This window comes from Amblyomma mixtum, chromosome 8 (assembly GCF_055824585.1).
Source record: "Amblyomma mixtum isolate Tamu chromosome 8, ASM5582458v1, whole genome shotgun sequence".
Lineage (NCBI taxonomy): Eukaryota > Metazoa > Arthropoda > Arachnida > Ixodida > Ixodidae > Amblyomma > Amblyomma mixtum.
The window spans coordinates 62348255-62372446 of NC_143019.1; the positions used below are offsets into that span (position 1 = coordinate 62348255).

The window sequence follows — 24192 nt, forward strand, 5'->3', positions numbered from 1 at the left end:
AGCAGCAGTGGCGTTTTGTGGTCCGTCCCGGGCTCTATTCACCCAACCGTCCCTCACAGTCCAGCCGGCACGCGAACTCACGGACAGAGCGGGGTTGTTTGTGTTTACAAAGGCCCCTTCCGACACCATCACCGCGAGGAGGAGGGACGGGGGACGCCCGGCAGGGAGCGCAACAAAACACCGGCAACTTTCCCCACATGGCCATTCTTTGGTCTCCTTTTTTCCCCTTTTCTGTCCGTCCCTCTGATGCGACCGGGAAGGGGTGTCCTAGTGAGTACCCTCGCAAAAATTGACGCAACTTTTACCTCCGCCCGAAAAACGTTTGCCCCGGAAAAGCATACACGCCACGGTCCACGTTTTGACCTAAGGCGACAACATCTTTATGTTGGTTTCTTTGCATGTTTCCGCTTTTTTTTTTCTCAGTCTCGTTTTGTCTCGGTCGCTTACTTTCTTCCCTTTTCCCCGTTTTGATTCTCGGGCGTTTAAAGCGCGTGCTCCTTTTTGCTTCCTGGACAAAAGGAGCTGGAAAAGGGCTCCGCCCAAAGACGGGGCGAAGGGAAAAGTGAGCATCCCGAAGGCGCGATCTTAACGTCTACAAACACCCGTAAATAGTCTCCCTCTTTTATGTTTTTATTCCTGTTTATTTTTTTACAATGCGACCTTTCACGCTTATTTGATTGTGCTTGTGCTGCGGAAGATGTGTTATCTGCTACATTTCGTGTCGCATATCAGCTCTCGATCTTTGAACAATGGCCACAACTCTTTGAGGCGCGCCTGTTGGACCACCACGGAGCAAGAATTTATTGCTTTTTATTGCAAGAAAATTTCATGTTTGATTTTCAGACACTGCAAAGGAATAACTGTAATTTTACCAGAACGACTTGGCATAGCCCAACATCACGTGACACGGATCACCCAGCAAGGTTTCGCATTTTATTGCAGTGAGTATTGGCAGCAGCAACTTGTTGTTGAATTAAACAGTAAGCTGGGTTGCACTGTGAACAAAGATTTTGCTGCGGAGTTCCTTTCCACTCTGTTTGGTACATTGCTTATTAACCAAATGTGAGCAGATCCGTCATTGCTAACATTGTTCTGGTTCGAAACAACCTAAGCGAAAATGCAACTTACTTCTAGCAGTAAACCATCAATGGCCACAGAACAAATCAGAACGCGCCTATACAATTCAGTAATAACACCCCTTCAGCCTCTTTCCGCGAAAAAAAAAAAGAGAGAAAATTACGGTGCCTGCAAGCAGCCCTTGATTGACTTAACGATGAAAACTTGTACGCGTGCCCTGTAAATGCTGGACTTACTAAGTTACTCCAAACATTTTTCACCGAACACGAACTGCCCGGTTGATTCGACAAGCTATCCCTCAAACTTTAAATTTATTTTTCCCTTTACCGAACACACTGTGACTTAATTGATATAGTGAACGAGCTAAGTGCTTCATCAATTTAACACTACAGCTTCTGACGTCTCTGGAAATCATTAAAATAATGCCGAACTTTCTTCTCCTAAGCGTGTGCCCTTAGCTGCGTTGAACTTAGACATATTGCGAAGGGCGATCCGAAGCCGCATCGAAGGGAAAGAACTTCGCCTGCAAATCAGCTACCGTCACTGCAATCTCGCCCTTGTCCGAGACATTTCTGCGGCTCACATTAACAACGAAGCGCTTAAAAAGCACATAAAGCAAATAGATATTTCGAGCAGCTGCAAACAGGTACCGATGTCTAATGCCCTCACATCGCAGAAAGCATTCGCGTACAGGCTGACAAGGCCTCAAAACCAGCCGCCGCAATGGCATCATCTGAGTATGAACACACTCGAGGCCCGAAAAAACAAAACTCGACAACGCAAAAAGGGTTGTCGTCGGTCCCGTTTCGGTCGAATTGCTTCGTCCACATCCTCAAGAGAAGAGAAAAATTAGACATTCAATCTTAGTCTCATTCGAAAACAATTTACGCAAGCAGCACATTAACAAACGACCCACGGTGTTCTACATAGAGAGGGCAATGGTAGACAAGAAACCACGAGAAAATGGGGGAAAGGCAGCGAAAGCAACTCAGAACGAAGGAGAAAATTAAAAGAAGGAAAAGCGACGTAGGAGGAGTGACAGTAAAAACCCATTGCAAGCAATCAGCCACTGGCATTCGTTCTCTCCATAACAAAAAAACTAGAGAAAGAACAAGCTGCCACTGGGCACAGAAACATAAAGGATAAAAAAACAATAAAAGCTCCCCTCCCCCACGGGCCTCCACCCTCTCTTGTCCAACCCAATGACACACTGTCAGCCAAAAGCTGAACTCTCCGATCCCTTCAGGCCACCCCATACTCACGCGGCGTTGCCAGTGCTTCCCACTCCCTCTCTTTTTCGTCTCAATTTCTTTCTCCCTCCCAAGTTTCCCCGCCGTCACTGAAGAAGGCGGACACGAACAACCCTCGCCTTTTGAACCCCGGCCCTGACCACCGTCCCTCGCAGTCTCCAATGGCGGAGACAGAGGGAAAGAGTTTCAGGCAGAGACATACACGGAGGCAGAATGCCTATCACCCCGAACGTGTCCTGCCCCACACTTCCCTTCTCACCCGAAACACACGGCACAATCAGCCGTACTTTTCAAACCGATCTCACCTCACCCCTCAACCACCTCCGGCTCGTTCCAGCCGTTGGAGTGTTCAATTTCAATTTTTTTTTTCTTTTCCGCTCGCCATCACTCAGTCGCCAAAACTCTCGCCGGTGGCGGGTTCGCACAAACGCATGACCGCGCTCATGCTCCTTTTTTTTTGTGCTAATCTCCACGCTGTACAAGGCTTGCGAAGCGAGGGAAAGAGACGACACGACAAGCTGTACAAAAGGCATGAGGGAGAGAGTGAGAAAAAGAGAGAAAGAGGCAGCGGCGCGGGCGATTGCTGATTGGTTCGATTCCACGTGTCGCAGAGAAACAAGGACCCGCCCCGCCCGTGCTTCAGCAGCGGCCGCAGCAGTAGCTAGACACCCCCCTCTTCCTTCCCTCCCCCTTCAACCCCAAAGCTGTTGTGCGCACCGACGTGTCACGCAGCAGGGAACGCAGGGGGGGGGGGCGCCGGCTGCTGTTAGTGCGGCGACGAGAAGGTAAAAGCGCACACGCGCACACACGCACACACACACACACACTCTCGGGCAGCCAGCGCGCATAGAAACGAGGGCGGGTAAGGGATTCCCGAAGCCAGTTGGCGGCGACGGCCAGGCGACGGTAGGGTTGCTGCCTGCCTCGCTCCACTGGGAGGTAAGGGCACCAAAGGGGAGGAGAGGAATAGAAGGAAAGGAGGGACAGACGACACTGCCTGCGGCGAGGAGGAGCATGAGGAAGAGGTTATGTAGTAGGCTCTCTTCAAGCGCCGCGCTTTTGGCGATGGGGGAGAACCGTCAGTAGCGCACATGCTGTTGTGCTTGCGCTAGTCGTCGCTGGCGTCACACTCACAGCGTGCCGTCGTCAACACCACGCTCGGTGAACGAGACTCCGTTAACTGCCACCCAGCGCAAACGCATGAGCTGAAAACTGCCGCTCGTTTAAAAATTGTAATAAAAAAGAGTGAAAGAAAAAAGAACGGGTAGAGAGGGAGAGAAAGCTACATGGTGCCCGCCTCTGGAAAGCGCGAAGCCTCTCCTTAGAAGGCCCTGTTTATGTATACATTTATTTTTTTCTTGTTAATTATTTCGCAGGCCTTGGAGAGGGAGGCGGGTTAGGTCCCGCCAGCCCCGATTCGTGCAGGTACCAGCTTCACGACGGATCGTCGTACACGAAGGGAGCCATTCGTGACAGATCTGACGGTTGCTTTCCGTGTGAGCGCTTATCTGCCGGTGTAGTGTCGTTCACGTGGATTGTGCGATGCCCAAGCCGCTGAATACATCCACGGACGTTCGCATCTCTCTACTGTTGTCAACGGTTGCTCCGGGTGACGATGACAGCTCTATCCCAAGCAGTTTTCAGCGACGGATGGCGACTTCCCGCTCAGCGTAGGCAGTTGCGTGGGTAAACTGAACCCCAGGACAGTGCCAGGAACGTGTACGTGAGGATGTTGTTTCTTGACGGAACGATGCTGGCCGGACAAGCCCCAGTGCTGGTATATGCAGCTGACTCCAATGCACAGCGAGCGCTGACGACGGATCAAGCTTCTGCTCGCTTCCTTTGCAGTTACGGGAGGAATCTTGCACCCAAGAGCGTTTCGCAACTCGTGTACTTTCTGGGTACAACTCTGCCGTCACAGATGCACCTCTGAAGGACACCTCGGTCGCCACAGTGGATGACCGATGTTTCTCTTTGCACACGTGCCAGTGTGTTTTGTGGAAGAATTCCTTTTCATTGTGCGCATACAGCACATCAGTTTGTGATTAGAGGCGTGGAATAGTTGCTGCTGCTTCTAGGCTGTCGCCGTCTTGTCCAACCAGGCCTCGACAATGGCGGCGTGATGCATGGAGGCGGTCTTGTGCCAAGTCGCAATTGGCGAGCTGTGCTCCCATGCCGACCCCATGTGCGTGCGTGTCTGGTAATGCGTTAACCTTTTCTTTCCTGTCGCTTGCTTGTTTGCGAAGCGGATGCGTCACGGAGTGAACGCCTTGGCAGATATGTCCATTGTCTCTCCCTGTCCGTTGGACTGCGCTTTTTTAGTTTTGTACTTTGCTTCAGATGGTTCGCTCTTCTTCCCCCATGCTGCGCAGGCGGCGACTTACGCCCAAGTGTCGCTCGTTTTTAACCCCCGTTGACAACGCGGAGTTTTCAGCTTTTAGCTGTCTAAAGTTTTCTTCTTTTTTCTCTCTTCGGCGCTTCTTTCTTGATTTCTCTTTTTAGCTGTTCGAGGAAGAGGACTTTTCAAAGGCGCGCTGTCGGGTCGGTCATACGTATACGACCCAGATGGATGACCCGTTGAAAGCAGCTTCGAGGCAAAACAAGTCGAATGCGCGCCTCTCAACCAGTGAGCATGAAGCGGAGGACAAAGGGAACAAGTAAAGAAGAAGTGGAAAATGTGAAAGTAAAGTCGCCGATTCGCTATGACACGCTGCGCTCTTTCAAAATGGTGCGCATGGATACAGCAGTGTAATAAGGGAGTAATTACTCATTGGCATCCACCCAAACGCAGCCATACGGCTTCAAAGGAAAGCTATACAGCTTTCTCAGAAACTTCGTAGTTAAAGAAAAATTCGTCCTAGTCCGGGGTTCGAACCCGGGACCACCGATTCACCGCAGCAGTCGCTCTACCAACTGAGCTAACCGGGACGGCAAGCTTATGGTAGGGCGAGAGCGAATTGATCAATAACTCGAAGTGGGAGCAGGGTTGGAACAGGGTTCCTTTGTAGCCGTACGGCAGCGTTTGGGTGGATGCCAATGAGTAATTACTCCCTTATTACAAATTTACTCCACCTTGGGGGATTCTCCTAAACATTTGACGATACAGCAGTGTGTCGCTATGCATAGATATAGCTATGTAGGTATACAATTATTTACAACGCACAGGACTAGCGAGTTATACTATACAATTGTATATGCAAGCAGTATATACAGTCCTTTGTGTGGGCTATACGAAAAAGGAAGGGAATTAATTTTTCCTGTTCGAACCAGTACGCCTACAACTCTAACGTCGTATATAGATGTGACCTAATTATATGTGGCGTGAAAGTAACTGCAGTTCGCATATATATGCACATCGATTGACGTCGCTCCTTTAAAATTCGGTTGATTTGCCCATGCTTCGTAAAAATAGCGCTGAGAAACTTAAAAAAAAAAACTTTTCAGAACGATTATCAAGAGTGGATCACTAACGAATTGACTATTTTAACATATAGTAATTAAGACTTGTGTCGGTGCTTCCGTATCCCGAAAAAAAGAAAGGAATTCTGTTATGTCCTGTGGTTTCACGGAACCAGGAGACAGCAAGGAAAATGCAAGCGTCATAATACGAAGCAGACGTGCACGCACTTGCACAAAAACTTAACCGAATGCTGAACATCGTGACCAGCGTTCTACAACCAGCAAAATTGAGCTTTGGCTTAATTATTGCCATCATAAGCTAAGTATACTGCTGGGCAAAGGTCTGTCCCAGTGGTCTCCGAATATTCTTCGCGTCCGCCACGGCCATATTGCAACAAATTTCCCAATTGCGTCACTCCATCTCTGACTGTTTGACGCCTCCGGTTACGCATTGTCCTTCACTTGATGCGCACTCTGACTCTGTCACATAGAACACCGGGTGTCAGTGTTCCCCCGATTACATGTCAAGTACATTTAATCTTTTAGATTTTAGGAAAAATAGCAGCCAAAACTTACGTCTCCCCGTAAATTCACGCATTATCTCTTAATGTTGCGTGTATAATTTCTCTGTCCACCACTTTCAGCAGATGTACACAGCCTTATTTCTATAGCCCTGTTTCGAGCCCCGAAGCTTTTTTTCCTGTACATAAGGCGGGTATACATTTACATGGACATCGGCTATATATATGTTTTCCTTCAGAGCGAAATGGGTAAGTTATTGTGAATGGTTCAGAAGAGACTACCAAACGCATTCCACGCTCTATTTGTTCACCAGATAATTAATTTTTCATGACTAGCTGAGTCTGCCGCGATTGGTATAGACAGGCGTGCTTCTTCATCGACTCTGTACTAATTTATTACCTATCGCGAAGCGCTGCTGCTTAGCAGATTTTTCTCAATTATTTAGATTTTTACGCATATTATTCTTAAGTATCAATCCAGTGAACTTCGCAAAAATATCTTTACTTATCAAAGATATAAAACGCTTTTACGTTTTTACGGTCATTGCGGCGAAGTGGCCGTGTGCTTTCGATTTAAAAATGAGCCTAAGACAACGAAAAGCAACGAATGAACACTACCCATTTCGCAAACAAGTTAAGCGCGCATGCTCAGAAAGAAATACCCAATCGTTCTGTTATTAAATGCGCATGGAACTTACAGGCGACTGTGGGTGATTTGTTTGGTATAATCTTGCCCACCGCGCGAGAAAAATGCTGCGGAAATGATATACGTATCAGATAAAGACGAAAAAAAAGGGAAATACCTGTGCAAGCGACACAGAAATGCAGTGGCGAGATTTAAGGGAAAAGCGAATGAAACGCGCATAACCGAACAAAATCCGGAAATCAAAGATGAATTTACGCATGCTTTAGCATGCAATGCGGCCTCATTAGCAACAACAACTTGCATAATAGCAAAACATAGCAAACAATTATGAAGTTACGTACATGCATGTATATTAAATAGAATTCAGCGCAAAAAAAAACGGACAAGGGACGAAGTAAGGGACACAGAGACGTTCACGAGCGCTCACGAGCGTTCACGAGACGTTCGTGAACGTCTCTGTGTCGCTTGCTTCGTCCCTTGTCCGTTTTTTTGCGCTGAATTCTATAACATGCTTCACCAACTAGCCCGGCAGTTTGCTCTCCTGAAATGCATGTATCCCTCATGTAATAGCCCATTCCTGGGGCATTTGAGGTATTGATAATAAATAAATATATCGTAGCGTATCCGGTCCCACATGAACTTTTTTAAAAATTCTGTTAATGTATCATTTCATCAGTCCAATTCGGAGCAGAAAAAAAAAACGATTTGCGTGTCAGCAAGCTTTAAAGCGATTGTAACATCCATTCGCACATCCATTCGATTGTAATATTAGAGCGCGTTCACAGACCTAGGGAGTATATTCCCTCACATATCGTTTTTCGCGGTCCGGATTCGAACGTTCAGGCTCCCCGCCCCGGGTCCCCCCATTTGGGCGCCGCTGTCTGAAATGAATCACGATAGGTGGCGCGACCTGCCGCGAAAGCAATCCTCCTCGAAGAGAACGCGCTCTCTCGTGTTCTGGAGAGTCGCGAGGGGTGCTCGAAGAAGAACGTTCCGTTTTTCAGCTCCTCTCTAAGTGATGACTGAGGTATGAAGAATATTTTTGCAGTGTATTGCATGATTTCCTTAATTTAATTTTTGAATGTAACTAAATGCGTTAAATTAAATTTAATGAATTCATTAAATAAATTCATTATAGTTTACGAGCCAAAGCAATGTTGTGTTGGCGAGATTTGCTGTACAGTGTACCGAAGAATCCGCGTTAATATCCATCCCACAAAGAGCTCTACAGCATGCGCTGAAATCGCAGTTCACGGGCGCCTTTGCATTTCGGTCTACATCGTAGTGTCGACAGTGAGGCGCCAGCGATTTGGTGAGGAGAGCGGGAAAAGCTGAAATGAGTGTGAAATAAACCTCGGCTACTGGTTTTGAGTAAAGTAAATAGCGCGAGGTCTCCTTAAATTAACAATGTTTAGAGCCGCCGCGGTGGCTCAGTGGTTATTGTGCTCGGCTGCTGACCCGAAAGACGCGGGTTCGATCCCGGCCGCGGCGGTTGAATTTCTTTGGAGGAGAAATTCTAGAGGCCCGTGTGCTGTGCGATGTCAGTGCACGTTAAAGAACACCAGGTGGTCGAAATTTCCGGAGCCCTCCACTACGGCGTCTGTCATAGCCTTAGTCGCTTTGGGACGTTAAACCCCATAAACCAAAAGCCGCCGCGGTGGCTCAGTGGCTATGATGCTCGGCTGCTGACCAAAAAGACGCGGGTTCGATCCCGGCCGCGGCGGTTAGAATTTCTTTGGAGGAGAAATTCTAGAGGCCCGTGTGCTGTGCGATGTCAGTGCACGTTAAAGAACCCCAGGTGGTCGAAATTTCCGGAGCCCTCCACTACGGCGTCTGTCATAGCCTGAGTCGCTTTGGGACGTTAAACCCCATAAACCAAACCAAACCTAACAATGTTTAGAGAGAGATTTCCAAAACAAAGAATTTCCCTTTAACTCCGTTCTACAAAGTACCGTAGTATACTTCTCCTCACTACAACTCTCTTCCAGCAACGATAATCAGTTGACAGTATTTCCTGCAAATCCTGGATACAAATAAATCAATTACGAAGCTTTCGGCCCTGGCGCACATTTTTTACACATACGTGAGCCCATTGCCTTTGGCGCTCCAAACCATGCAAGAAAGAACAACAAATAAAAATTCACGCCCGCATTCAGTGGAGTTACCGTTGACTATAGGATGAGTACAAACCTTTGGTGACAGTGGCAACTTTGTCTGTTTTGTCTTTTCTTTTCTTAGAAATGAAGATACAGAAAAAATTATGTTTATAAACTATGTTTCATGACGTCTACAGACTCAGCCAGGTATTACGTCTCAGATATTCTTGCAATGTTTTAAGAAGGTTTTTATAAAAAGGCCCGGGAGTACGAAAAAAAGAAAAAAATAGAGTTTTGCATTAATGAAGGTATTATTTGGTGGTTAAATGCACTTACTTTTTTGTTCATCGCCACGCTCAAACAATAACAAAGTACAGTCGTGGCCAAAGTTCACGGGACGCGGGTTCAAGGAAGAAGAATATAAATGTGCAGACGGACAAAACAACCTTTTAAAGAAAAAAGCCTTCAGTAACTGTTGTGTCCCCTTATTGCTTTTGTGTGTGTGCGCCCCCTCCTAACGACCACTCGCATTCCCCTCCTAACGACAGTTCGCATCCTCCTCCTAACGACCACTCAATCCTCCTCCTAACGACCGCTTGCCCCTCGTCGCACGCTGTCACCAGATGCCCCCCCACGGTGCGCCCCCGCACCCTCCTCCTGTTCTGGGAAGCCACTCCCTGCCGTGGACGCTTCTCGACTCCCTCCTTTCTTCGGGCGACCAGTTCGGCTCCTGCCTCGGTCGACGCTGGTCGCACCCTCATCGGCTTTAAATAAACGAAGTCTTAAAGTACCGTGTGCGTCTTCGCTGCATTCAACACAGCGACCGGACACGACAGTGGCGACGAGAAAGTGGATTCGACCCGCGCTACGCAACGCTATTGACAAGCCATGGCTACGCGAGGGTTTCCCAATCAGATACCAGAGTTCAACGGCTCATCGTGGTCATCGTGGGTTGGACGCCTTCAGTTCTACTTTGAAGCTAACAACATCACAGACCCAGCCTTGAAGAGGGCCAACCTGCTGACGCTGTGCGGGGAGCAGACCTACGATACTGTCTGCGCCCTTATTCAGCCAAGCACACCAGCGGCAGTGTCTTACGACGACATCGTAAAAGCGCTGCAAAAGCACTACGACCCAAGGCCATCCGAGGTCTACAGCCGGGCTCGCTTCCAACGACGAGATCAACTGGGAGGAGAAACTGTGAGCGCCTACGTAGCCGCGCTCAAGAAGCTCGCTGCCGACTGCAATTTTGGAACGCTGTCGACAACAGCTACCGGGCAGGAGGGAGACGCAGCTTCTTCTGCTAACACCACCATGCTTCCCTTGGACGTGATGTTACGCGACAGATTTGTGTGCGGACTGAGTGACGAGTCACTGCAGCAGCGCCTGTTCGCTGAGAAGGACCTCACATTCAGCAAAGCTTACGACATCGCCGTTCGAGCGGAGAGCGCCGGTCACCAGCAGAGAGGGATTCGCCGGAACACCGAGCCGGTACACCAGACAAGCAACCAGGTGCGCAAGCCTTCTGTTGTTGTAAAATCGGTCAAAAAGGCACAACGCTGCTGGCGGTGTGACGACCAACACAACCCCCAGGGATGTCGATTCCAGTCAGCCACGTGTAATTTTTGCCACAAGCGAGGGCATATCGAAAGAGCATGCATTACGAAACGGAGACTTGCCAAGATAAAGTCACCTTCCCAGCCTAATCACAGCGTCAACGCCTCAGAGAATACGCCGCTATCTGATCTCCATGGAACAACATCAGCAACACCATCTGTGTTGTACGACCTGAACACCATGAATCTCGGCACGCGACCGAAGATTTTTACAGAAGTAAGCGTACATCACCAGCTGATTAAGTTCGAGGTGGACTCCGGCGCAGCCTGTACTCTGATCAGTGAGGACACGTTCCGAACTTCATGGCCATCTGACGCACCCGCCCTGCAACAAGACGACACGCACCTGCGAACGTGGTCAGGACAGAATCTGCCACTATTGGGCTCTGCCAACGTGCAGGTTAACTACAACGGCCAGACCCATACGCTACCTCTGCTTGTTGTGAAGGGCACAGGATCAAGCCTTCTAGGGAGAAATTGGTTTTCTCCACTAGGCGTGATGATATGCGGCATACACCAGACGCCGAGCCAGAACATGGTTGAGCAACTGCAAGAGAAATACGAAAGAGTATTCTCGGAAGAGATTCCAGGAAACGAAGGGCCCCCGGTCACACTGGAGTTGTTGGACAACGCGCAACCCAAATTTCTGAAGGCCAGGCCGGTGCCGTTTGCTCTCCGAGATTCAGTTGAAAAAGAGTTGGACAAACTGGAGCAGCAAGGTGTCATCGAGCCGACGCAGCATTCAGAATGGGCCACACCACTTGTCGTAGTTCGCAAGAAGAACGGAACCATACGCCTCTGCGGAGACTACCGGAGCACCGTCAATCTTGCGACTAAAGCGTCCTCTTACCCGCTACCGACACCTGAAGAAGTATTCAGTGTACTACGTGGCGCAAGAGTCTTCAGCACATTGGACCTCACCCAGGCGTATCAGCAGCTGAAGGTGAGCGAGTCAACTGCTGAATTATTGGCAATTAACACACTGAAAGGCTTGTACAAAGTCAAGCGACTGCCTTTTGGCGTAGCTGCAGCCCCGGCCATATTTCAAAAATTCATGGAGACAGTGCTTCAGGGCATCCCAGGAGTTTGTGTCTACCTTGACGATGTCATCATCAGTGGCACTTCCACTGAAGAGCATGCAGTGCGCCTAGAGCTCGTTCTCGAAAGGCTAGCAAACGCTAATTTGTGCATAAGCAAATCGAAGTGCTGTTTTGCGGTGCCAGAGGTGCAATTTCTGGGACACCGAATTGATGCGGAAGGCATTCACCCTACCGAGGACAAAGTGCGAGCGATCACAGAAGCACGAGCTCCAACAAACAAGCAGGAGCTACAGGCTTTTCTCGGACTCTTGACGTTCTACGACCGGTTCTTGGAACAAAGAGCTACCGTGGCCAACGACTTATACCAACTCCTTCGGAAAGATGTGACATGGACATGGTCGCCACGCCATCAGCAGTCATTCGATGCCCTGAAAAACCTGATTCGAAGATGTACAGTCCTCCGCCACTACGACGAAAGGAAGCCTCTGCTTTTGGCTTGCGACGCATCACCGTACGGAGTCGGCGCGGTTCTATCGCAAACTGACGAGCAAGGAAGGGAAGCTCCCATCGCCTTCGCCTCACGTACGTTGTCGCAAGCAGAACGCAACTACGCGCAACTTGACAAAGAAGGGCTAGCCATCGTCTACGCGGCGACACATTTTCACCAGTACATTGCCGGCCGGAAGGTGACCTTTATAACCGATCACCGACCGCTATTGGGCATTCTGGGACCACAAAGGCCTATGCCACCAACTTTGTCTCCGCGAATGACACGTTGGTGCATCAAACTCTCAGCGTACGACTACGCTCTGGTCTACCGCAATGGGAGTAAACATCAAAACGCCGATGCGCTAAGCCGTCTGCCACTAGACGCAACTGTTGACGAACCATTTCCACCAGGAGACGTTCTGATGTTCGAAGCACTGCCAGAACCTCCGCTTACAGCAGGCACAGTTGCAGCATCTACGCAGAAGTGCGCAGCTCTCCGGCTAGTTTACACAGCTGTTCAACAAGGCAACGTGCATAAACTCAAAGGGGACAACTTCGACGCTTACCGCAGGCGAGCTACAGAGTTGAGCACCCATCGCGGCTGCATCATATTTGGGTCCCGAGTTGTGATGCCGAGAGAACTACGCGCACAAGCTATGTCTCTCATCCACGCCGGACATCGGGGCATCGTTGCAATGAAAAAGTGTGCCAGAAGCTACATGTGGTGGCCTGGCATTGACAACGACATCGAAACAGTGGTGCGAGAATGCAAGCCTTGCCAGAGCAGCCGGAGCGCCCCGCCGAAAGCTCCTGTCCCAGAATGGGAAAAGCCAGACACACCATGGCACACACTGCACATTGATTTTGCAGGACCAATTGAGGGCTGCACTTTCCTTGTGGTCGTAGATGCCTACACAAAGTGGCTTGAGATAAGGCAAATGGGACAGACGACTTCGGCAGCAGTCATTGACAACCTCCGATCACTATTTGCAACGTTCGGCCTGCCGCGCAAGGTAGTGTCGGACAACGGAACACCGTTTGTGTCTGCGGAGATCCTCAAGTTTTATCGCGACAACGGGATCTCATCAGTTACATCGGCCCCCTACCACCCAGCGACAAACGGACAAGCCGAGCGCTACGTAGCCGAGCTAAAACGCGCCCTTGAAAGAGATCAGACAGGCTCGCTGCAGCGCCGCCTTGCGCGCTTTCTCTTCAAGCAGCACACGACGGTTCAGAGCACAACAGGCGAGACCCCCTCGAAAATGATGTTCGAGCGTGAAATGCGAACCCAGCTCACAGCCATCCTCCCCGAGCCAAAGGCAGAGACGTTCCGGGAAGAAAAAGCAATTCCGCGCTGCGGCACGCTTAATGAGGGGCAGCGCGTCCTCGCCCGACAGTTTCTGAAAAAGCCACGCTGGGAGGAAGCTACAATTGTCAGACGCATAGGCCTGCGCTCTTGGCTCGTCAACATACATGGCACAGTAGCACGCCGACATCTCAACCAGCTGCGTAGATTTACGACGCCGTCTGAGAGCTGTCCGCCAGCGGAGAGAACACGTGCACCATTTTCCCACATAGCCTGGCACCTCTTCCCGGAAGAAGAGACTTCGCCCAGGACAGACCTAGGAGACACAGCGAACAACAGCCAGCCTACAAGTGTTTCTCCCCCGAGCGCACAAAGCCAGCGCGCCTCCACGCGTGAGCGCCGACCCCCTGCACGATACCAGGCAACTTTCTAAGGGGGAAGGAAGTGTTGTGTCCCCTTATTGCTTTTGTGTGTGTGCGCCCCCTCCTAACGACCACTCGCATTCCCCTCCTAACGACAGTTCGCATCCTCCTCCTAACGACCACTCAATCCTCCTCCTAACGACCGCTTGCCCCTCGTCGCACGCTGTCACCAGATGCCCCCCCACGGTGCGCCCCCGCACCCTCCTCCTGTTCTGGGAAGCCACTCCCTGCCGTGGACGCTTCTCGACTCCCTCCTTTCTTCGGGCGACCAGTTCGGCTCCTGCCTCGGTCGACGCTGGTCGCACCCTCATCGGCTTTAAATAAACGAAGTCTTAAAGTACCGTGTGCGTCTTCGCTGCATTCAACACAGCGACCGGACACGACAGTAACGAAGAAACACCCTAATCGAAATCAAGAGGAAGAAGTGGCCTTGGGCAGGGCATGTAATGCGAAGGGGAGATAGCCGCTGGTCCTTAAGGGTAACGGATTGGATTCCAAGAGAAGGCAAGCGTAGCAGGGGACGGTAGACAGAAAGTTAGGTGAGCGGATGAGATTAAGAAGTTTGCGGGGATACGGTGGTCGCAGCTGGCACAAGACAGGGTTAATTAGAGAGGTATGGAAGCGAAGCTACGAGAAAAAAAAAAATGATTTTTTTCTTTGCGAATCCGCATTCCAGAAACTTTGTCCACTCGGCTAATTCTTTAATAGTATCACGTGAGCGTCGAACAAACGGCCGCGCAGAGCTATGTGGCGAAGCGTATCGGTGAAACTGCCTGCAAACGCCAAGCACTTCGAGAGCATGCGCGTATTCCCTCGCGTTTCGCCGCCTCGTTTCTGCAAACACTGCTGCATACAGCCGCTTGTTCGATGCTCGGATGACCGTTAACGAACTGGCCGGGTGTACGCCCAGGTTTACGGCAAAGTGTTTGCATGAGAAACACACCCACTCGCCATGTTCGCGATCAACCATTTTGCCGCCTCTTAACTTTCTCGTAAAGTGCACTGGCATTCGGTTAACCTCAATACATGTCCTGCAGAAAGTTAGGCGGAAAATGTTTAACAGCAGATCCTTTCTCAAAAATACTCAGGAGTCAGGGTCCGCGCGACGTATAGAGGAGTTCGTGGTCAGCACCCCTTGAGACTGCAAGCCACTGAAGAGGTGCGATAGTTCCCCTTACACTCTTCACATCATAAGCGACTGCGCACACGTTGTAGCAGTGCAACATGTAAAATCTCCACGTCCACGCGTAAAGAGAACATTGGAGTAATTTCTTCAGCCCGATGTCACGACTATAAGGAGCCGATTTCGCGAAGTTCATTTTGTTTTCGTTTTCACGCTTATTAAACTACCCATACTTGACTCACATCACTTCTATTTTTTTTTATCTTCTTATTGTTGCCTTTTAGGCATGGTTGCTTTCACCTCCAGTCTTGAATGACGCGTGGGCTTTGAAGTCATCAATAAATTTGATCACGTGAAACCAGTTATGTAACGCAGCATCCGGCCACCTATTGTCACGAAATGGCCGAATTACCAACGTCGCTTCAGTGCATCGCGTCACGCTCGTCGCCTCGCTATAAGTACGCTGAATTAGCGAAGTTGTCATGCAGCCACCGAATTCTGCACGAGTGACACTCAGTGAATTGCGTGAGAAGCTGTGCGATTACCTACACGAGTCGAGACAAACGTAAACAGACTGACGGTGCTGCGGCCTAAATGCGTTCAATGCGGCTAGAGGAAAATACGGAGTACCCAACGCTGATGCATGACATGCTCACGCATGTACATATGGCTGCCAAATAGCAAAGAGATATGAAAAAGGCGGCGCTATTATGACGAACCCGAGCTCCCTGCTCCATGCAGTTCTGGCGCCACTTGAACGCGTATCGTGAACGTGTAAGGCCTCACTGAGTGGAGCAACAACAAGAAAAAAAAAAACCCACAGAACACTCAATCCACTTTGCGTGCCCTATAAATACATTATGTATCCTTTAAAAACTTGCTTATTGCTGCTCTGCTGACCAGGCGTGGCTTTCTACAGTGTTTTCTGAAGAGTGAGCTAAAACGTATACATAGCATCGTACGCTCTCTCTATTTGAAAATTTGTTTATTTAGCATAAAGGATGAAATACGAACGCACAACTTCAGAGGCCAAACAAAAATTGTTTAAGGGACCCAACCACTGTAAATAACACATGTCATGAGAAGATCGCAGTAGGCACTGAACACTTTTGATAACATCAAGTAAACAAGAACACGGCTGTGACTTGAGTCGTTTGTACACAACGAGGCCGTTGTGTCTACGTTTGGTTTATGGTTTGGTTTATTGGGGTTTAACGTCCCAAAGCGACTCAGGCTATGAGGGACGCCGTAGTAAAGGGCTCCGGAGAATTTCGACCACCTGGGGTTCTTTAACGTGCACTGACATCGCACAGTACGCGGGCCTCTAGAATTTCGCCTTCATCGAAATTCGGCCGCCGCAGCCGGGATCGAACCCGCGTCTTTCGGGTCAGGAGCCGAGCGCCGTAACCACTGAGCCACCGCGGCGGGGGTTGTATCTTCGTGCTGGAGCCGTTATACCACGAATAAATGTTTACAGGATGCCAAATAAAAGCCGTTATTTAATTCATTCTAACCCGTTCCACTTTTCGGTGCTCGTGCGGAGTGCTTGACAGACCGCAACCCGAGCGGCCGAGCATTCCGGATCCCCGCATGGATGAAAAACGCCGGCCTCTGCCGTCACGTTGTTCTCGGGATCTCCCTTATCAACGACGCCCGGGGTCGGCGGCGACCAAGAAAGAAAGAAGAGGGGGGGGGGATATCAAGAAGGAGGAGGGGGAATCCTGTCCGCGCTGCTTCTCAGGACGCCGCCGGATGCCTTCGGAAGCGGAAGGAAGTATGACCGGGAGGAGGACTCGGCGCCGGAAGCTGGCCTTGGCGCTTCCGGTCGCCGCCGCAGCCGCTGCTCGAGATCGCCCCTGCCCTTCCCCCTTCTTGCCCGAAACCCTCTCCACGAAGACGCCCGCGTGTCCCGCCGCGATATCTCGCCGGTGACATGGCGCTGTACACGCACAAAAGAGACGCAGACCTCTCGACGATGTGCCTATTGACTGTTGGGTGTTACAAGAACGCGCCTGCTGTCGCGTTCCGTTGGTGCTCTGCGAACGCACACGAATAACTCTCGATAATTTGAACTCGAATCAAACGACCAACCATTTGTCCGAGTTACATGCGGAGTCCGAAATAAGGGGAGCGTTTTTAATGCACACGGTATTGACAGGCCCAAAGCGCAACTCCGAATAAACCGGAAGTTCGAATTAGGCGTTTTCGAATTATCTAAAGTGGACGAACAGTTTGTTCCAATTGCGTGCGGAGTTCGCAATAAAGGGAACATTTTTAATGCACATGATGCATTGGCACGTAGTGGTGACTGAAGTCCGGCGAACAGGAACTTAGCGAGAATGTCTTCGAAACAAAACTATTCGGGCTGACTTGCGCCCGCAAAGAACCGAATCACTCGGCGGCGGCGTAGGAACAAGCGTGCTCGGCGGTCGTCGAACAGACCGACCGCCGCTGTCGGCCGTGCTCTTTTTAAAGCTGATAGCGAACATTCGAGATAAAGCTTGGAAAGTTAGTAGAACATTCTGGCGCGAACTAGAACTGGCTCCGCCTGGATGCGATCAATCGAGATAAATCTAGGCGCGTCTTGCGTCACAAACGAAGCGATAAAGCGGCGTGTCGGCAGCCTTGAAGCATGAACAAACAAACAAACACTACAAACAAACGCTACAAAAATTTGGGGCAATATTGACGGGCCCAAAGCCTCACTTCGAATAAACCGAAAGTTAGAGTTAGCCGTGTTCGGATTCTCTAGACTGCAATTATGCTGAGACCAAGGGGAAAAAATGCAAAGACGTGGTTCCCCGACAGTGCTACTGAATACAGATGATATGTTGGGATGATTATATCACAATGTGCTGAAAATTTGGCGGGCACCGAGAAGATGCCTGCCCGTGTCCGCCTATGCCGCTATAGGTGTAACGCTGGCACTATGCTGAGACAAAAGAAGACAAAAATAAAGGTTTCCATCACTCCCACTGTATAGTTACAAATACTTCCACGGGGAAAAGAAGGAATAGCATACAGCAGGTGCACAAAAAGCAGTTCAGGTGTACAGTAGGCGCACTATGTGCACTATGTAGTGAATAGCAGGTGCAGTGAGTACTGGACCTAGTACAGTTATACCACTAGCCAAATAGTAGCCAGCGCCGCTGCACGGACAAGAATGGATGGCGGAATCGAACTTGAACATTGCCTCTGAAGAGAGCACAGTGTTCCGACTTTCAATGAGCTCAGTTTAAGGCGTGATCGACGTTTCTCCGAAAATACCCGTTCGATTATTGTGTGTAGCTGGGCCAAGCTGGCGAAACATTTTAGACGAGTGGACACGAAACGATAAGATAGGATGCCCACCAAGCATTACAATCGACGCACTAAAAAAAATCAGTCGCTCCCTATTCAGATCATATATTCAGTGGTGTCTTTCAGGGGCTTTTTGGGAGTCACTGTAGTTTCTTATACGGGCGAGCGACCTACCCCTATGGCTCAGCGACTATCACGAGGTCACGGGATCGACACCCTCCACTAACGGCACCTTTCTCTTTCCTATTTCACTCCCATCTTCATGAATTCCCTTACGGTTGAGTTGAGGTGTGCATCAAGATGTGAGACAGTTACCGCAACTTTCATTTCCTGATAACCAATCATTCATACCAAAAATAGAAATTCTCATAATTCCGCAGCCATTACGTATGTACAGTCGCGATCATAATGACCTGCAACGCTCTTGCGGCCACATTCTCCTTTCTTGCGTTTGGTAGAAAATGAATACGCTGTGTTGCACTATACCAAGTACGCGGGCACGCTGCTCGGCAGCTATGTACAGAACTTTGCAGCAGCGGACGACTCGCATTGCCTCGTGACATCAGCTCATACCCCCTGATGCGTGTTGCAAGTCATACTGCGCGCGATAGTACACTGCAAATACCACGGGATTTTTCTTTTTCGTAAATGTTCCCGTTGCCTGTTTCCGTAAACGAATGAACCTAACCAAGCCCTATATATGTAAAAACAACTACGAAAACTTCGCGCCAGATGTAAGCGGAGCATCATGCATACGATCCGCGACAAGAATGCGCGCCCGTTTTTAAGCTTCGCCGCCTGAGAGGGAGCACTTGTCTGCGCCGTTGTTTTGAGGAGGAGGAGGCGGGGAGAAGGGGAGATAAAGAAAGAAAGGCGCATCAAAGAGAAGAAGGAAAGAGAAAAAGCGGAAGACAAAGATTGAGAGAGAAGAAAGAGGTGCAGAGAGCGCGCGCAGCGGCTCGGCGATGGAGCCGTTATGCGGGTCGTTTTGTGTGCGGATGCAGCAGTGGAGGGGGGGGGGGGGGGGGGGGACAGTTTCTGCGGAATGTGTCCACGCACGGTCCTCCCGTCTGGGCTCTCTTTTCTGCGGTCTAGGTCTCTGTGCGGGGCTTCGCTCTTCTCAGAAACCCGGCCGGAGACGGTGGAGTGGCGTTGGTCACGACGCGCCTCGGGCGCCTCAGACTTTATTGCTTTGATTATTATATTTTTTTTGCAGGCTCACATGCGTCGGACTTCGGCGGACGCTATAGCATGCGGCACACATGTAACTGTGACAAGACTGGATGTCCCTGGTTTCCTTGTTATCTGATTAGGGGAATAGGGGGGGATAAAAATTAAATGAATTTCTCAGAACTGATTGGTTTAGTTATGAACGAAAGTTTTGCGATGATTGATCGGCAAGAGAAAATACAATAAGGGAGTAATTACTCATTGCCATCCACCCAAGCGCAGCCAGACGACTACAAAGGAAAGCTGTACAGCTTCCACACAAATTTCCTAGTTGAAGAAAAAAATTGCTCTTTATTACAAATCAACTGCACCTTGAGGGTTTTCCCCTAAGCACTGAACCAAAACAAAAAGCAACTAGTCCACCGAAAAACCTGGTACCACGAGAGGAGGCGCATGATCGGATCGCTGGAACGAAGAGCAGCTAAGTCACCAGGCACAGACCCAACTGACCCAACAAGGATTTTTCTTTTCGCTGACTCCTGTCCCGTAAAGCGTTGACCTTTGCTGTATATAAATATAGACACTTAAGACTGTTTAGATGTGAAAATGCGAAAGCGTCTCTGGGTGTACTGACACTCGTCCACACATATACCACCAACACACAGGCGCAGGCATGACACCACCGGGAGCTCTGTACGACAAACGGTTGCATCACAATTTCGGCCCGAATGCTGTCGGGAAAACCACATCGAGGTCGGCCAGTGGCGAGTATATATAGACGAACGACACGTATAGGATAGTCTGAAGTGGCGGTGCTCAGCCTTGCTGTGCGCAACGTACGGTTGCTTGATGACGTCACCCTATTTTTCTTGCCATCGCTAAGTTTTTCTGCACCATCTACGAACACACACACTAACACACATGCCGCCGGCTTTTCTTGTAATGTGACTAGTAATGCTTTCGCATTAAAATAAATACCAAATTTTTTGGTGACAGTTTCAAGTCACCTGTGTCGTATGGCGCTAGTCTTGCGTGGATCGCATGAATTTAGATGCCAGCCAAACGAATTCCTTTGAGAGTGTGACTGTCTTTATTTGACCTCTACCATGTAAGGTGGCGGCTGTGTTGGAGCAGCGCCCGCGGCACAGCTTACCGAAACGAAAAAAAAAAATTCTGCAAAAGAATCTTGTTTCTTGAGTTACGCAAGGTGGTTCGGGTGTAGGGTTTCAGTATAGGTCGAAAAGCCCCTCTAGGCAGACACAATGCTGGCGCAACGTAGTGTACAATGTTACTTGCGAATCATTTTTATCACATTAACGTGCCGGTATAAAGCGGTTTACAACGGGAGATAAGAGTTCGCAGAATCGAAGGTAGGTGAGGTCCGAAACCCCGTCCGATTTCGATGAATCGCGCGCCTCGTCGAGGAACAAGTGCGCCTTCTCGGCCACGGGTCTGACTAAGAACAGTGTCGCACCACGACAAAATAATAAAAAAAGTCGGCCAACCCCGCGTTGGACGTGACGTTGGACGTCATAACTTCTGACTGTTGGACATCCCCAGTCTGGCAATTACCATAGGCATCCCCATTTCCTACCCCTAGGGCATCAGCACCTTGGGCATTATGTTGTGCATCAGCGCAGATGACTAGCTATAAATTCTTTGCTGTTCACAACTTGTCAGAGTTTACGTGCATTCTGGGCTGTGCCACACAAGCTCAGGAAGTGGTCACTGCTGGCATGCCTCTGCCCAGGATTCCACCTGGGAGGGCAAATAAAAAAAATTAAAAAAACATAGGATCCATCGCAAAAACGTACAGAACGGCATCAACTCGCAAACACTAAGCGTGTTTACGCTTGAAGACGTCCAGGCACGAACCTTTCCCTCTCTCTCTCTCTCTCTCAGGGCACCTCTTCGCATGCGCTTGTGTGACCAGGCCGGGTCGCGAACGCAAGCGCGTGACCACTCCGCGAGGTGACGATTTTGCACGGTCCTCGGACGCGTTCGTCCACGAACGGCACCAAGAATACGAAGAAAGAAAGACCGGGGGACACGCACACACAAAGCGGGAAGATGATGAAGTACGGCCAGAAACGAAGGCGACAAAAGAAAGCGGTCAGCTCATCTCCTCTCCTTTATTCTCGGAGCGCGATAGTTGGCAAGGTCAGGTCGCCGAGCCGCTAAGCCCAGCTTCAGCCCGCTGGTACACCGCTGCTTCTGCTGATGCAGTGCTGCGGCCCAGCGCGGCTTCGAGAAGGATCGCCGTGTGTGGACAGTGCGTTTTTTATTCTGCTTTTCTTTCTTCAAATCCAAAACCCGCGCCGGCATGCGGCCGAGTGCGGTTTTCCTTTATTTGGTCTAGGAGTCGCGCATATGTGCCTATCTTTTTTTTTTTTATTATTGAGTTATTTATGAAGTCCGCTCGCGCGCTACGGTCTTCAGCTCTCCTTCTCGCCCAAGCGAGCGGTCGCGCGGCCAGCACGAATCGGGAGAGGAGGAACAGGAAAGGAGGTAGACGCGAGCGGCGAGGCACCGCAGATCTTCGCGCAGGACGGCCGCACGTATAACGCGTACTGTTTGTCGTGCGCAAACTCCAAAGGCTTCTTCTTCGCCCGCAACCGCACCGTTGCTGAAGAAGATGAGGGCCAGTTGTCGTCGTCGTCGTCTTCCCCTTTGAGACGCGTGCTCTGGTCGTCGGTCTTCGCGTTTGCACGCGGAAGAGGCGCGGTCGACCAAAGTAGAAAAAAGTAAGTTGATGTATAAAAAAATTATTATACAGAGTACATGAAGAACGAGGAAACGAAAAAAAAAGACAGCACAACAGAAGCGAGGGCACAACTGACCGCAACAAATCCTCAGCAGGAGGCGGTGTGAAGGAGGAAGGTGCCGTATCGCCTCGGGGACATGAGGACCATGCAAGCAAGGCGACCTGGTCATTCTTCCACTTTGTGTACATGCCACTCTCACTGCGGACAGCGACAACAACGACTGTCATTTAGAAGACGGCCCAACAGTTTTCAGCGAGTCGACTGCGTGTGTTGGTATAAAAGTTATGGCAAACAACTATTCCGTCAGCGCCGGCAATTAGCAGGGTTCATGTTTAAACTGCTGTATACGAGAACGGGAATACGTCGTCCACGTCGGGCGAGGAAAGCAAAACATAACGTTTAATATACGTTATCCCATAATATGAGCAACATATTACGTAATCATTTATTTGCGCGCGCGCATACACACACACACACACACACACACACACACACACACACACACACACACACACACACACACACACACACACACACACACACACACACACACACACACACACACACACACACGCACGCACGCGCACACACGCACTGCACACACACATGAACGGACGTTCAAACACGCTTGCGTGTGTTCGTGTATAAGTAACCTGACAGTTCAGATAACCTAGCTATTTATCGTCTACAGCATCGAGTTGTAGGTTAAGCATCGCATCGGCCAAGATACAGCCTCCAGCCACCCATGAAGAACTTGCTGGAGCCGCTAAAAGCATGTTAAGAGACAGGTGAATAAAAAAGAACAAAAGTGTTTTAAATCGCACTGGTTTCGGTACTTCTTTTCTCCGAACATAGACACTCACTAACGTGATATAAATAAAACCATCCAATTTCTTGCGAGTCATAAAAGATGACTTTGAGTGTGGAATGAGTGAAACGACTTAATATTGAACGTATGCGTTGGAGCAATAATTCAATGGTGCGGAAGTCATTGAAACCAGAGGCGCCTATTCCACTGTCTTCCTAGCTTCCTGTGGCTTCCTCGGCTCTGTATGTCAACCATGTATACCCTTTGCGTTACAACGATGTGCATTCATTGATAAAATCTTTGGACACCAGTGCACGACGCCGCCAGACGGTTATTGAGAGAACAGCAAAATGGGCACAACAAAAGCAACACAAACGAGTAAAAAAAAAGGCAGTGCAAATGAAAAAAAAAATAGAGCAGCGAGACGCTCCCATAAACAAGAGAAATAATATCCCTTACCTCAAGGAGAAAATTCTGGCGCGATGTATATCCCTTCATCTTTTACATTAATTTCCTCTTTACCTTTGAATCGTTTTTTCGCGAAGGCTTCACGCATCGAAAAGGAAGCGTTTACCATGAGACGGGAGCCAGAAACGATACAACTTAGTGTCGCCATTGAAACGTTCACCGATTATTGCTTGCAGGCTGCACAGAAAAAACGGGAAAGTGAACGGCGAGAGAATGTTTGAATGAGGAGGAGGCATACGTTCCCAAATAGAATCGTGAAATTCGCGCACGTCCTCCCAAACTGCCCGATACCCAACACGAGGAAAACAGCCATTTTTAATGGTCTTCTTTCTTACATTTCCCTTACTGCTTTCTGGCCTTCCCTTTTTCTTCCTTCTTCCCATCCCTTCCTTCCTTCACTGCTCCCTTGTTTCTATTCCTTTTCCCTTCCTTTTCTTTCTCTTCACTCTATGTCATTTCCTTTCTTTCTTCCTTGTTGCTTTCTTTCATTCTTTTCTTATTTCTGCGTTTTCTTGCTGGCTACTGCAGCGGTTCTTGTTCCGCCATTACTGCTGTAGTTGAGTGCATATTTCATTATAATTCTTATTAGATATTTTATAATAATCTAATCGAGATATTTCAACAAGTATAGCACTGTTTGTTTAGGTTGATCCCCCCTTGCTTGCTAGCATTTTGCATGGCCGGCATTCGTGGAGC

General features: G+C 49.5%; 1 protein-coding gene and 1 long non-coding RNA gene across 3 annotated transcripts in view; one reads left to right on the top strand and one right to left on the bottom strand.

Annotated features, from left to right (window-relative positions):
• The window catches only part of Cph (BCL11 transcription factor chronophage), a 542370-nt gene that overhangs the window by 385299 nt on the left and 132879 nt on the right, over positions 1-24192 (bottom strand). The window lies entirely within an intron of this gene.
• Positions 3710-6944, top strand: LOC149332735 (uncharacterized). The gene is made up of 2 exons (XR_016285253.1): positions 3710-4527; positions 4830-6944. It is a non-coding gene; the product is annotated as an uncharacterized LOC149332735 (long non-coding RNA).